General features: G+C 41.9%; 1 protein-coding gene and 1 long non-coding RNA gene across 4 annotated transcripts in view; one reads left to right on the plus strand and one right to left on the minus strand.

The window, feature by feature from the left end:
* The window catches only part of LOC106859790 (lysoplasmalogenase TMEM86A-like), a 38,595-nt gene extending 32,849 nt beyond the window's left edge, over positions 1-5,746 (plus strand). For both annotated transcript variants that reach the window (XR_015804363.1, XR_015804362.1), the window contains one exon: positions 4,364-5,746. The gene's annotated coding sequence lies outside the window, so the exon portion shown is untranslated. The remainder of the gene's footprint in view (positions 1-4,363) is intronic.
* LOC148223269 (uncharacterized) overlaps positions 1-14,837 on the minus strand; it is a 42,938-nt gene that overhangs the window by 21,495 nt on the left and 6,606 nt on the right. Inside the window, exons 3-6 of one of the 2 annotated variants that reach the window (XR_015804367.1) lie at positions 13,809-13,922; positions 11,407-12,277; positions 10,994-11,048; positions 348-7,534 (exon numbers count right to left, since the gene is read on the minus strand). This is a non-coding gene — a long non-coding RNA (uncharacterized LOC148223269). Of the gene's footprint in view, positions 1-347; positions 7,535-7,583; positions 8,663-10,993; positions 11,049-11,406; positions 12,278-13,808; positions 13,923-14,837 lie in introns of those variants that run through there. The other variant, XR_015804366.1, reaches the window with a different exon arrangement.

A 14,837-nucleotide genomic window follows, 5' to 3' on the forward strand; every position in this document is an offset into this window, starting at 1 on the left:
CTTCTTTGCTTCTCATTTAAGGAACAAATCCCAGTCAGACTGAAAACGTGCTACAATACAAATGATTTGTAACAGCAATCTTCTGTTCTGTCAAGACATGATGATATCACCCTCTGAGCACATGAATGTCGTGAATTTTAATTTAAACAGCATCTGTATAAAGTGCTATGTAATGGGCTACACACACATGTAGTAAAAGGAAGCCTGGTCCTGAAGAGATTGCCAGCAAATGGAAGGGATAGAAGAGGAGATATTTTTATATCTAATCCCCAAGTGAGCAAAGCTGGTCAGTGACATACCCAAGGCCACACAGGGAGCCTGAGCTTAACTCCAAGTCTTGTGCTTACCTCTGTGTTTGGAGATGTTCCAAAGCTCCTGTGAATCCAGAGGGTCAGTGTCTCCAATGTCCTTGCAGACAATGACTCAGAAGAAGTATTTCCTCCCTGGGAGCAGGCCTGTGACAGGGAATTTATTGCTGTAAACCTTCTGTGTGCCTGTGAACCACACGTCAGTACTGACATCACATTGCAGGACACCATAATACATCTCCTAGTTGTCTTCTGCATCTGAGCTGCGGTTTAGGGTCATGGTGTCTTGGACTCCTTCAGCCAGCTGCAGATTGCTGGGTGGTCAGGGAAAGCTAAGAATTAACGAGCCATTTACGCACTAGTTTATTCTGTTTGACTCCCTCCCTCTGTCCTTCTCTGGGACAAAAATATTCACTTCCAAAGTCACTGTATATCTAGGAAAGTACTTCCTTCCTTGATTTCTTCTATCCTGAGCAACCTGAGGGCCAATTTGTACTGTGTAATTACCTTCTGACGAAAAAATAAGGCTGTTAGTTTTGAATAGCATTCTCTGAAAGGATGACAGGTACATAGGTCTGTAACACCAGCAGATCATTGCAGTAATAGGAATCTCTCTAAGGACCCAAGCCAGCCTGCCTCAGACCCACTGGCAATGAAAATGGTGCCACCAGATTGCTGAGGGGACAGACACTGTTGTGTCAGTGGTGTTATGGGGATTTGCCTGTTCAAATTATGATGTGAAAAACAAGGTAGCATTGGGAGTGTCTGAAGCAACAACTGCTTCACCCCTTCCCTCCACATTGAGCAGAGTAAATAAAGCCCTCGCAGTACCATCCTAATTCCTTAGCCCTGAGCCATGCTGCTTCTAGGCTTCAGCTAACATGAAGGAGGGAGTTGGGAAACAACATGAAAGTCTTTTCTGGCCAGGGAGTCTTTCTCCCCTTGAGTGGAAACATTTTGGATTGCTCCCATGGCCTTTTTTGGATAACAGGTTGTATCATTGGAAGCATCTGGGTTTTTTTATTTTAAAGAAAAAAATCCAACCTTCCTAACTTTAGTACTGACACAGAAATTGTGTGTAATTTCCATCAGCAGAAGAGTATCTCCTGGCAGTACCCCAAAATGATGGAGTTTTCTCTGTACTGTACCTGCAGCTCACATGTTAATGTTGTAAAGGACATCTCTGCAACTATTCTTGAGGATAATGCAGTACAGGTCAGAAACAAATCACTTGGTGCTGTGGATCAGGACTGGGAATGATTCTTGTCCTCCCTCTTTTTGCCACACCACTGCTGATGGTGGTGAGGAGCACTGGCCAAGACAACTGCAACCATAAAGTTCTGCTTCCTGGCTTGGGCAGCAGCAGTAACAAACCCCATCTTTGAGCACAATAGGGATGTCTGTGGCTACAGGAGGTACTTGTATGGAATCAGCCCAATAGAAAAATGTTTCAGAGACACAGGTGCTGGATATTTCTTCAATCTGCAATGGCAGGCTTTGTCCCCAGCAAAGTGCACACAGCTGGCATGGCCCGGGAGATTCCACATAACCTCATGCTACAGCTCATTAGTTTGATCATCTTTAAAGTGGAGGGAAAACAGCTGGTGTGATACAGATCAACTTGTACAATTTAAACTGGGAGGTACCTTCTTACAGTGGGGCTCATTCTGCAAGGTCCTGTGGAACCTGAGTTCATATAGTTCTAAGATTAAAAAAAAAAAAAAAGGAAAGCATATAAATTGCTGTTAGCATCTATATAAATGAGCTCAATATCCATGTCAATATAAATTGGACCTCAGACAAGGCAGTGTTGGGACCTCAAGCATTGTCTTTACAACCCTCAACCACTCAAGGTTTAATCAAGAATTATTTCTCTTCACCCAACATGAACTGTAGTGCATGCTTGAAAAATTCTGCTTCTCATGGTGAATCACAGAGCCTCCCCAATGTTCTGTGGTTTGTTGAGCACTGATGCTCCCCATGTGAAGGGCTGGGCTGTGCAGCTGACAAACCTGTGTGTGCAGAAGTCCCTCTATCACCACTGAGGGGCCTATAAAAAGGCTTGCCATAAAAACAGTGAGGAGTTATGCAGGGCTTTGTGAACCTGAAGCTCTGCATGAGTTTTCTCCAAGAGTCAACTTTTAAACTAAAGTGAAAGCTTGTGATAAAGGCCAAAGGGCGACTCCAGCCTCCAAAACCCTGCAGCTGTATTTCATCAGATACCCAAGAAAACACTAATTGCAGGATTTCTCCTCTGACAGCACACAACACAGAAGCTCACTGAAAAGATGTGAGAAGGCATGGTGCTGTCCCAGCACAAACCACCATGTGGGTCTTCACCCTCACAGTCAGATCAAACCTGGGTGGGTGGGAATAAAAGAAAACAGAGAGAGAAAATTTTAAAAAATAAGAGAATGAGAGATTGCACAGAAAGGTACAGCCATTCTTCAGCCTGTTGAGTCACGTCAGAGAATGTAAGAAGAACCCTTCAGACTGCTTCAGCAGAAGGCACTACATGTAAGGGTTAAGATGTTGTTAGCTCTTCTCTCAATAGTTGTGCAACCACAAGAAAAACATCAATGCAATCAACTGCTTTCTGAGAAGCACCTACTCAGGACAATTTCGGGTGATTTGGGTGGAACAGGAATTTTACATTATTTAAAAATAACGTAAAAAATGTGCCAAAAAAGGTGTAGTTTACATGTAGTGTACATGAGAACAAAAGAAAGGAAAAGCATTAATGCCTCATTTGATGATTTTACTGTCCAAGCTACAAGCAGTTTTGTATAATGTCTGTTTCTTACAGGACTTCTCATACTCTTCAGCACAGTACTTCATGTTGCCATGCCACACCAGAGAAGTTTGCAATCTCTCTGGGATTTTTTGGTGTTTACTTGATGATACAGTAACAAAGCCATGCCTCATAGATGGGCAGTGTAGTTTCAAAAAGGAGACTAAGAAGAGAAACGACCGTTTTTCATATTGGCCACCTGGATTGTTGCCTTCTGAGACTTCCTCAGTGAAATATGAATGTCCTTCTGCTCTACTCATGACTCACCTATTCCTGCTGGCCTTACTGCTGCTGAGGACAGCCAGCACCATGCTTTGTCACCTGGGTGTATCAAGACAAAAAGCCCAAATTTTCTAATTAATAATGAAGCAAACAAGTTCTAAACAATAAAAATTTAGATGCTTTGCCACCTCAATTAGTAAGGTAGCTAGGGATTTCATGGCAGGTCATTCTCATTTGTATCTTCATTCTCAAGACATAATTAGTGTACTTGAAGCATGACCTCTGCCAATATTACTTCAGCTTTTGTTGCCAGAACGCTGAGTGCTCACTGAGGGCATGAAAGGATTATAATCCTGTCTCAGTAATACCACATATTTACAGCAAATGGCTGTTTCAAACATGATGGTTTGTTTACTGTAGCATCAACTGTCCTAACTCATCCCCGGACTACTGAGTCCATGTCAGAAATCAGAGAATTTTCCAACAGTGACCTCTGTACCCACATCTGAGGTGTGATGTGAGAAGTCATGTGGTGGAAAAAAACCAACTATTACATCATTAAACCTGACACATTCAGGAGAGAGCTTAGCAAGAAGAATGGCAGAATGATTTAAATTTGGCTCAAGGACTGCACAACTTTGTGCTGTTCTCCATCTCCTCTCAGAACCTCTGAAAACTGAACGAAACCCAGCCAAGCTGTGATGATAAATGCTTTTTTTTGGTGCAAGATGAATCTAATAAAAGTTTACAAAATGTGGTATATGTTAAAAACAAAAGAAAGTAACAGCTGACAGATAAGAATTCCAGCTAGATGAATACTGCAGGTCTCACCTAAGGGTGACGTTGCTAGAATTCCTTCCTCTAACAACTCTGCTTCTCCCATACCAGATTCAATCACAGCTTGGATTCATAAGTAGTATTTGTCTATAAGTGGTACTAGAGATAGGGATCTTGGTGCATTTTGTCTACTTTTTGGTGTCCTCAACTCATGTTTCTAACCTGTATTCTGACAGAACATCTCCATGATCTGGTTCCCTTCTAGGCTAAGCCAAGGCTGGAGTTGAAAAATCCACCACCTTCAGCAGTTCTGAAGGCTCTGTGACAGCAGGAGAGTCCACAGCTTGCAGATGTGAATATAGAGCTGGACCCATTTCAAGATGCCAAACCTGCAGGGTTTGGGGATATTAAAAAAGCCCTAATAAACACAGAGCATATTCTGTCCAGCAAAGCAATGTGGTTCCTAACTTGGCACATTAATGGAGACGCTGTTTCAAGGTTGGCCATTTAAGAAAAAATCTCAAACATTCTGGCACAGAATCATCTGGGAGTCTGCTATGAGCACTGCCTACTACTCACAAGTGCTTAGAAGAGGTGTTTAGCATTAAAGGTTTGCTTCTGTCTCTTCCTAGCTGGCTGGTGAGCTCTGCAGTACATTTCCTACAACCTGTTTTCTATGACTCTGAGTCCCTTGTGTCTCTTCTTGTTTAATAAATCCCTCCTACAGTTTGTGGGAAGTAGTCAGGTGCTATGTGGACTGGGATTAGGGAATGTGCTGACTTGCAAGATCCTCTTAATGTTCTTCAAGTTTATTTGCCAAAGATTACAGTACTCCTAATTAATAAGCATTTTAAAAAATACCGACCTTGCTTTTTGCTCTTTAGTCCACTTGCAGAAGCCCCCATAATACAGGAGAAGAACAAAAGATCGACTGTTAAAAAAGCTGTATGTTTTCAATCAAAATAATAGGGAGTTGTGTATCCAAATTCAAGTCCTGCTCTGAAATTCTCAGCTAAAATGCAACAACCTTCCCCCTGGCACCAAAAAAAATATCTAGTGCAGCATGCCACAACAAACTTGATGCACTGGCTTTTTTACAAAGCTCTCATTTGAGCACAGGGAATACAGTACATATGGGCAGAGGGTATTCTCCTCTCCTAAGCTAATGTGAGATAATGCAAGAGTTCAGATAGGAGAAGAATCATAGCTCCAGGCTTTAAATTATTTTTTGTTGTCTTTTGATGTAAAGGAGCCTGAATGCTTTCCCATCTGAGTAACTTTAACCTCAAGGCTTTCATCTACTACATAGAATTCTCTGTTTTTCAGCTATACTGGCTTCCACACTTGGCCATTTCTTTTCCTGAATTATGTGCAACTACTAAGGCCCTCTTCAGTATCTCTTACAGGATTCCATCAATAGTTTAGGATATTTATTGGTGACACTGACAGTCTTTTGTCTGTAAAATGCTTTAGCCATATAGAGAAAGAAGTCTCTGCTAATGGCACAAAATAAAGTCTGCCCATTTCAGCATTTCTTAAGCTACTGTAAATCCTTTGGAATTTGTGGTATTGATCAGTTCAGAACTAGGCACAGATTCTTTACTACTAAAAATCTAGTATTAAAATAAAAGAATGTAAGCAACTTTCATTAATCTTATGGGAATTTTCTTTTTAAAGGGTTAATGGGAGGGTTGACGAGCATAGTAACATGTATGACAAATTATATTCTTTGGCATACATTAGGGCCTTTGGCAACCTCTATATGACCCTTCAGTACTAAAACTACCTACACCTCAGAACACCTTCATCACATTGATCTCTGCTGTTTGCAGATACTTAATTGCCCCTAGCTGGAAATCTCCGTGTCCTTGTTTTAATAGCTACGTAGGGATTACTAATTTAATCGATACCATGAGTGACTGCAATTCAATTAATATGAAATCCCAACATTCTGAATGAGACAAAGGAAAGAATCCAAGAAAGAACTAAAATATTAACAGACAAAGAAGAGCAACGGTCTCATTAGTCAGCTGCTGCTGCTGATAGAAACACTCCCATGTGTTGCACAAGCTGTGTTAAACATGGATCATACAGTTGCTATCTGATGGATACAACAAAATCAGTCACTTGTTCAAGTCAGTTCTGGTCTAATTCAGGAAAAAGCAGTCAAAATTGGCCAAATCTATAGGTGTGACTTTCAGAGGTGCTGAATGCTCTTGCCTCTCAGTGTTGCTTGTGGGTAATAAGCCACTCAAGCAACTTTTGTGAGACACCCCTCTCAGAGGCTCTACACAGAGGAAAACCAAATGAGCACAGAAAAATCACAATTTATTTACTCCAAATTGTGTGCATTTGTTATATTTGTGTGTGTAAAGAAATATATGTATGTCTAGCAGGAAGTCAAGGAGGGTAATTTATATGTTTAGATTTATTCATGGTCACAGTGCTTTTCTAAAGACTATTTCTTTGCCAGCTACTTCCCTTGGTCATTTCAAATGTTTAAACATTTCAATTATTGCACTTATTTTGAAAATGAGTTCTTTCTGCAGTGTATTACAGAGCAGCTCAGAAACCTCTTCCCTAATCCATAGGAAGTTTGGACAAAAACCTGAAGCCTTAGGTCAAAAGTGATATATTGCTTCAAGCTGTTAATTTACTTTCTTAAATGTTTCAATAGCCCAGACATGCTGTCTGTCTTGTATATCCTGTGATGCACTCTGGTCTTGGGAATAGGGACTATAAAATTGCTTTCATTGGGGATCAAATATAGAAACAAGAGGTCTCACAGAATAGTTTGAGTTGGGACTTCTAAAGCTCATCTAATCCAATCCCTGTGCAATAAGCAGGGACAGCTTCAACTAGATCAGGACCTGAACTGTAACTCCCAGAAGATAGTTCAGTAGTGTTTTCTAACTAAATTAGTTTTTCACTGAATGATTTTGGTTGTAAGGAACCTTAAAGATCGTCTCCTTCCAATCCTCTGCCATGAGCAGGGACATCTCCCACTAGACCAGGCTGCTCAGAGTCCATCTAATCTAATCTGGAACATTTCCAGGGATGGGGCATCCACAGCTTCTCTGGGCAACCTGTGCCAGTGCCTCACCACCCTCACAGTATGGAATTTCTTCCTAATGTTAAACACTGAAGCCATTGCCCCTTTTCCTATCACTATATTCCTCTCCTGACAGAGTGATTTTTTCAGATTCAGCACAATGGCTCCACTGTCTTTTCTCACCAAGATATTGGTTGTAATGCAGTCACTGGCTTTCTCCAACCCCACGTTTTCTTCCTCTGTCTCCTCCATGCTGTCCTTGATGTGACTTTGGGCCTAGGCTTTGCCTTGGAAAGGACCTCCACGTTTGCAGTCCACTTGGTTCTTCACAGTGACACTGTGTCACAAAAAGCTCAAGGGCAGATTCTTCAATAATTGGAGAATCTGGAAAGAACAGAAGACAACTGAAAGTTGCAGCTGCAAACTTGACACCTATCCTGTATCTGCGAGTTCCCAGAAAAAGTAATCCAAAACTGGGCCCCTCATACACTCCTTCATGTTTTTACTATCAGAATTTTGTATTTTGTGAAAGTCTTCAGGGACACTCAAATTTTTGTCTTATGCTTTGACTGATCATGTTTTGAATCGGTTGATTTAGTTCTGTTTCTTACACAGTGAGTCACCTGCCCTCCTTTAGTTGTTCACCTCAGCAGAAAAAGAGGGAGCTCTGGGGAGCAGCAAATCCCAAAGCCCCACATTTCCCCAGGACCTGGAGATTTGATTCCAGGCAGTTTCTCGGTTTTGTAAAGCATCTTTCTGCTGCTACTCTAGGGACTTTCCCTAAAGTCCCATGGGGATATATACCAAAGATGACAATAACGATAGTAGAATCAGAGTTGGTAAAGAAAATGCTCCCTCATTTGTAGCAGAATAATCTGGGGGTTTGATGAGAATATCTTGCACATGATAATAAAACCCCCCAAAAAAACCAACAGGTTCCCAGTACTTGAAGGGAGCCGACAAGAGAGATGGGGAGAAATTATTTACTAGGGCATGTAGTGTCAGGACAAGGGATAAAGATTTCCAACTGAAAAGGAGTAGGTTTAGACTAGATGTTAGGGAGAAATTCTTTACTGTGAGGGTGGTGAGGCACTGGAACAGGTTGCCCAGAGAAGTTGTGGATGTCCCATCCCTGGCAGTCTTCAAGGCCACGGGAAGTATGGGGCTAGTGAAAGATTAAAACGAGATGATTTTTAAGTTCCCTTCCAATTTGAGCCATTCTATGATTCTAAACATATTTGTTGTTTTTTATTTCTTTCTTTATTTTTGTCATACAACGTGTAGTTTCAGAAAACACAATTCTCTGCTGATACTCAGGAAAACCCACTCTCCCTAAACCAAATCTTTGCTGTGGATGTATTTTCACTGCAGCACAGGGTGATAAACATTCAGTGTGGCAGACACAGCATCCGTGCTCCTGTTTGTCCTGCCAGTGGACAAACCACCGCTGCCCTGCTCCAGCAGGCAGAAGAGGCTTTTTGCCACGCTGAACCCCCATCTGGCGCCATCTGCCTGCCAAAAGCCGAGCCATAAAAATAAAAATAATTTAAAAAAAAATAAAAATAAGAAAAGAAAAATTGCTCACACTCTGTTTCAACTGTAGATAAAGAAATAGGTAAAGAAATAAAATTGTCCTAATAAATATCCTCCTTATGCATAAATATAACAAGCAAGTTTCCCGCTTCTATTCATCATTTCAGAAAAGGTGTTTTTCTTGTCCTCATGACATCAACGTCTGAAGCAAAGGTTCAGGCCAAAATTCTTGATCACTGACTTAGCGACTTCAAATCAAGCAGTATGACTGTTGGATTTTCTCCCCTCGAGGAACAAAGAAGCAGCAGGAAGAGGTTTTGCTTGTGCACAAAGATAAGCCTGTAAAATGCTACTGGCCCAGGTGAGGAGAGCTGGTGAAGCACTGATTCTGCAGGTGTTGGTGTACACCTGGTAAAGAACAGGAAGGACATAAGGTGGCTATGTCCTCTGGCAACTCTGCCCCTCTGCTCCTCTCCCAGTCTGTCAGTGATGAGTTTGTGTGTTGTAACTCACTGGATGTATTGGAAATGGTAGGTTCCATGACCCCTGCAATGTCCTGTGGCCTGGTCCCTCTCCCCTCTGGCCGTTATCCAATTTCTTCCCGCCCCCTTACAGACCCTAGAAAAGACCTATGCACCCTGACCTCGCCCTCTTTTTGCTCCTGAAAGCCCACAAGAAATAAACCTCAAATTCTCCCCATGGGGGAGCCTCTTTTGTTATCTTTTCCTCATGTCCATGTAGTGGATCCCAGAGGCTTCTTCCTAATATCTGAGCAAGTCGGGAATGAGGGAGAAGTCTCAGGGACCACTACATGGATGTGGATGGCTCCCTGCTTCATTATCTAAATCCTTTTCAAGCCTGTCACTTGACAAAAAGATTGAGGCAGGAAACTATACAAACTTCAAGGAACAGAATTTTCAACAATGTCCCTGAATCCTCTGATCAGAGTTTCCTGCCCTAAGATGTCTAAGCTGCCAGGATTTCCAGCTCCTATTCAGGTGAAGTGATCCATGGACAAAATTAATTCAGTATTATGTGGATCTGTGCATCTGCCTAGATGAGCCATGAAGGTGTGCATTCGCATGCAGAGGACACATTTACTGATTACTCTGAAAATTAGAGACCAGGAGAGGGAGAAGGGTGGGTGGTGAGAAGCCAACCTCGTGGGAAAGAGTGTGAGCCTACAGGCTGAGAAAATGGGTTAGCCTATGCGAAAGCATCTTCATAGGAGACTGCAAAGGAAAATTCTGACAAAGCCAAGATCCAAAGCCAAAACTTAGTAAGACTGAGACAGTAGTAGTGGGGGAAGGGAATGACCCGTTCTTGTCTGATTTGTCCATCTGTTTGTCCTCAGCTAGAAGCTCTTTATCAACACCAGGCCAAGTCCCATTAGGGTTTTGCAACCTTTCATTATACTGATCATCCCATGGGCATTTTACCTGTTTGCCTTCTTGAGCCATATTCCTCCCAGCTTTGTATCATTCAGGACAACACATCTTGTCAGGATCCCCAATTAAAAGTATGAACTTCACACTTTATGGTTGCAAAATATCATAGAATCATAGAATAGCTCAAGTTGAAAGGGGCCTAAAAGGATCTTCGATTTCAAGTCTCTGCTCCTTGCAGGACTACCCAAAACTAAACCATATGACTAAACATCAACCAGACACTCCTTAAACTCTGACAGGTTTGGTACTGTGTCTCTGGAAAAAATCCCAGTGGAAGCATATGAACAAAAAAACTATTCTTAATTGTCAGATGAGCACTTCAAACACCAAGATGTTTAGCAGCAGGGAGATTTAAAAAAAAATTGACAGATCACAGGATGAAAGTGGTTTAGTAAATTGGAAGAAATCCTGTGAAGAAAGAGGGATGGAAAAAGGCTGTTCCTAAGTAGTTTTTACTCTCCTTTATGTGGGTTCACTGAAGGGAATGCAGCTATAGGAATCCAAAAGCTGAAACTGAAAGCTGTCCCATTGTTCCTTTCCCATAGCTGGCCCAAAGGAGCTGTCACACTAGTCAAGCACTTCCTCTACTGCCTATACAATATTTGTATCTGAACCTGGACTCTGATGGGTCTACATCTAGCAGAAGTCATCTCAAAGACTAAGAGGCACTAAAATCCACACCCTAACTTTGAAATTCTTCTCCAGCCTGTGCTGAGAGCATGAAGCTAAACTTTCCAACTTTTCTTCCTGGTTTTCTTAACAGCTGTATGTATTTCTGTAAAGATCATAGACTCAAGTTTACAGCATCAATAATGCTACTGCAAAATTAATTCACAAAACAAATGTGATATTAAATATTTACCAGTCTTCTGTTGTGCTGCTGGTCCTCAGCAGTCAAGTCCAAGTCCCATGGGTCACTGTAAAGAGCCAGGATAAGAATTCATTAGGGCAATCCTGACTAAAATAAAACATGCCCATTTTACTAGCCTGGTTTAGGTGACAAGTGTAAGGACTTAAATGAAAGATTTACTGCTTTATGCTTCTACCACTTCATACAGCTAAAAGTCTTCCATTATTACCTTCACACTACCAATAGAAGGTAAAGACTAACAGCTTATTCCATGTTAAACAATAAAAAGACTGCACATCAGTGTTATTTTACAAGTTTCCTAGATGTTCCAGTAAAGCAGCACTGCCCCATTGGAGAGTTCACTGAAAAACAGTGTAAAGACTAAATATTCCTCCTCCTCTTCCTCTCAAGTCATCCCCACTTACCTCCCACAGCTGCACATGGCTGTACGGCCCATGAGGTTCACTGTCTTGTGCATCCTATGATCACTGTGCCACCTCCCTCGTCGCTCAGCTCAGCAGCATTGAATGATAAGCTCTGCTCTCTTCCCTTCCTGCCTCCTGGTGTACTCAGGAGACCTCTCTATCACTCATCCATTCTTCATCCCCTTCAGGAGTAAGCACACACTCCAGGCAGGCTTTTCCCTTCCTTTTCACTTGGGTTCTCTTGAGATTGCTGACAAACTGAATTGGGATCCCTGGGAAATAGGAGGGGATGGGCAAGAAAAACTGGCACATACCAGCAAGTACATTATAAATCAAAGCAGGCGTCTTTGTCTTTGCAGGATATAACATGGGCTCCTGTGCAAGAGAGATTCCAGGCTTGGGATTTTACTTCCAGTGTGAAAAGGAGGTCTTGATGCTCCTCTGCTTGCCTATCACACTAGCTTTATGAGATTGTGGATTCCAATTGTGTCAGCCCAAACTCTGGGGGTTTGTGTTTTTGCTTCATGGATTTCGCAGCTCAAACTTTGCTGTCTCATATTTGATCCACCCACTGTGCAAAGATGTTTACTTTCTATCACTTATGATCAATGAAGAGCAGAGTGTTCTGTACAGACCTCCAGCCTCAACACCCAAGCCTTTAAAGTAACTGGGCTGAACACCCTTAATTTTCACAGTGTGGGCCAATCCATCATCAGTTGAATCATCATTCATACTTATCATCCCACTTTGACTCTTTCCCGTTGAACTTCTAAGTGAAGCTTTGCACTTTTCTTTACCGGGGAATTCCAAGCACTGCTGTCAGTTGTTCACTTTTAGTGGTTGCAGTTCTGCCAGGAGTTAGGGAGCACATCTGTTAAAATACCAAAAAGACAAACGACAAACAGTCTGTTATTTTTAGTTCTTGATATCCAAATTCTTACACTGAACAGCAAAATGTCAGTGAAATACTTTTGATTTCTCAACTGGTAGCAGAAAGATTAAATCATTCCTTTAACTTCAGTAGAAATTAAGCTAACTATAGCTCATAATGCTCACTAAAAGTTGCACATAATACTATAAAGGTGTTTACCAACAGACACATCTTTTCTCTTCAGTTCTTCTGTCCCAGCCCTGCTCTTTTTTCTCTCCTTGTCATTGTAAAGTAAATGATTTCAGGCAACTGCAGATGACATCTGCAAGCATACCTGGAACCATTTAACAAGTTCAAGGATGACTGCCATATTATTGCTTTACCTGCCAAGAATGCTGCAGTGCCTTGCACAGGATCACTATTTGTTTAAGTAAGTTGATCTACCACACTACCAAACAGCCTGTGCCCAAGCTCTGCCTAGGGCTTAATCAAAAGGTAAGTATTATACTTAAAAGATGATGCTTATGGCAAAGCTCATCTTGGAGAGATGGTCCTGCTGCAATAAAAGGTAATGCAGGCAGGTAGCATCACTGTTACTCAGCACTCATTAAAAGCTAGTTTGCTGCATAAAATGTGGTTGGTTTTCTTTCAAAAAGCAGGCACATATTTATTCAGTCATAGGAAACCCATGCAGATGAAAAACAGATCATTCTCGTTATGCCCAGGCCCATCCATTCACTCCAAAGTGCTGCAACAGTGTTTGGGCAAATTTTACTGGCATTTGACAATGCCAGGGTGCATTTTATCATTCCCATCTTCTTGGCTAAAACTGGTCCAAATTCAGTAGTGACTCACACCCCTTCCACACTGATATCAGTGGAGAATTTGGCTTATGTGTAATAACCAGGCTTCAAACTGAAATCTGCTTTCTCTTGAAAGGTGTTTTCATATGGGTGCTGTGGTAATTGTGGGTTGGTTTATGACTTGTACAAGTCAGGTTCCTGTTCGAGCCTAAAAAGACCAGTGAATCATGAATGTTGTAGAGACATGTAAGAAAAGATAGTTACAGTTTGGTCCACTAATTCTGACCCTCAAATATTTGTCTGCAGTTGATGTTGACATTGTACAAAGAGCCTCGTGGGTCTGAGAACAAACATTACCTATCACTCTGCACAACAGTTTCCTGTCAGCCACAGAAGACTGTAGGTGCCTAGGTCTGCCCCATTCCCACTGGAGATGCACAACATGTATTTCAAACCTATACGCTTTGTGTTATTTTTTTTCAGGGAACACAGGGAACACAAAGGCTCTCCTCCATAATAAGCACAATGCTTGCACCTGTGCAAATACATCCTTCTTTTTGTGCAGTGGGCTCAGAGGGCAAGAGCCATAGAGCTCAAAGCCAGCAGGGTGTAGGTTCTTCCACCCTGCTTCACCTCCATCTACTTGTAGCAAATCTGCCCTTTGCCTAACTTTGAAGTTCTTACAAGCTTGATTGTTAGTAACTGGCCTAGCAATAGTGAAGCCAGACCTCTAGAGCTTATCTTTAGTCATGATCAAGGACATTGTGCAGATGGCATCAAGTGTAGGTACAGGACACTGCAGACTTGTAGTTATCTGTGTCGTCTCAGGAGCAGCATTCAGACTGGAAAGAGAAAAAAACCATAGAGAAATAGTGAAAACCTCCCAGTAGGCTGGGGTGGTAGGGAGTGGGTATGACAAACATACTAGTGAAATCCTCTTTTTATTTGTGTTTATATCAGTGTTTTTTTAATCACTAAAGAAACTGACCTGTTGAAAATACAGAATCTCTGAGGGCAGGAATTTTGAGGCCAAATCCAATTCCCTCTCATCCCTAAAGGTTCCTCACAGCCTTCCTAAAACCCCAGAAACAGATGTAAGTCTTTCCACTGATAGCGATGTATTTTGGATCAGGTGAATTCTTGGCCTAAGGCAGAAAAATGAAGCCACCTTTCTTCTCAGAGACATCCATTTGTTCTGATGCTCTGCACTGTCAGTGAGTATTCCCCCAGCACTGCATGAGGAATACAGAGACCAGAGAAGGGGATATGAAAGCTGTTGGACTTAAGATTCTGAAGTACTGTGGGAAGAGTTAGACTTGGACTGACTGGAAGATTTTCAAAGGACAGCCTGAGAGAAGAGGTGAATTAGGGTGAACTAAGAATTAAGGAAAGAAGAAAGAGAGGGACAGAGGAAGGGCAGGACTTTTGCAACCACGGGACATTGCAAATTAAACCAGGATGAATTGGGATATGCGTCCTGAATAATACTATGTATTACTAAGATTTAACATTGTTCTTTGCCTGAATGACACTTGAAGGAAGGACATTGCCCTGTTGGAGTGAGTCCAGAGAAGGCCACCAAGTTAATTAGAGGGACGAAGCACCTCTCCTGTGAGGAAAACCTGAGATAATTGGGATTGTTCAGCCAGGAGAAGGCTTTGGAGTGACCTAATTGTGGCCTTCCAGCACCTGAAGGGAGCCTACAGGAAAGATGAGGCAAGACTATTTATAAGGGCAGTAATATAGTGACAGAACAA

Source organism: Sturnus vulgaris, chromosome 6 (genome assembly GCF_052056855.1).
Source record: "Sturnus vulgaris isolate bStuVul1 chromosome 6, bStuVul1.hap1, whole genome shotgun sequence".
Classification (NCBI taxonomy): Eukaryota; Metazoa; Chordata; class Aves; order Passeriformes; family Sturnidae; genus Sturnus; species Sturnus vulgaris.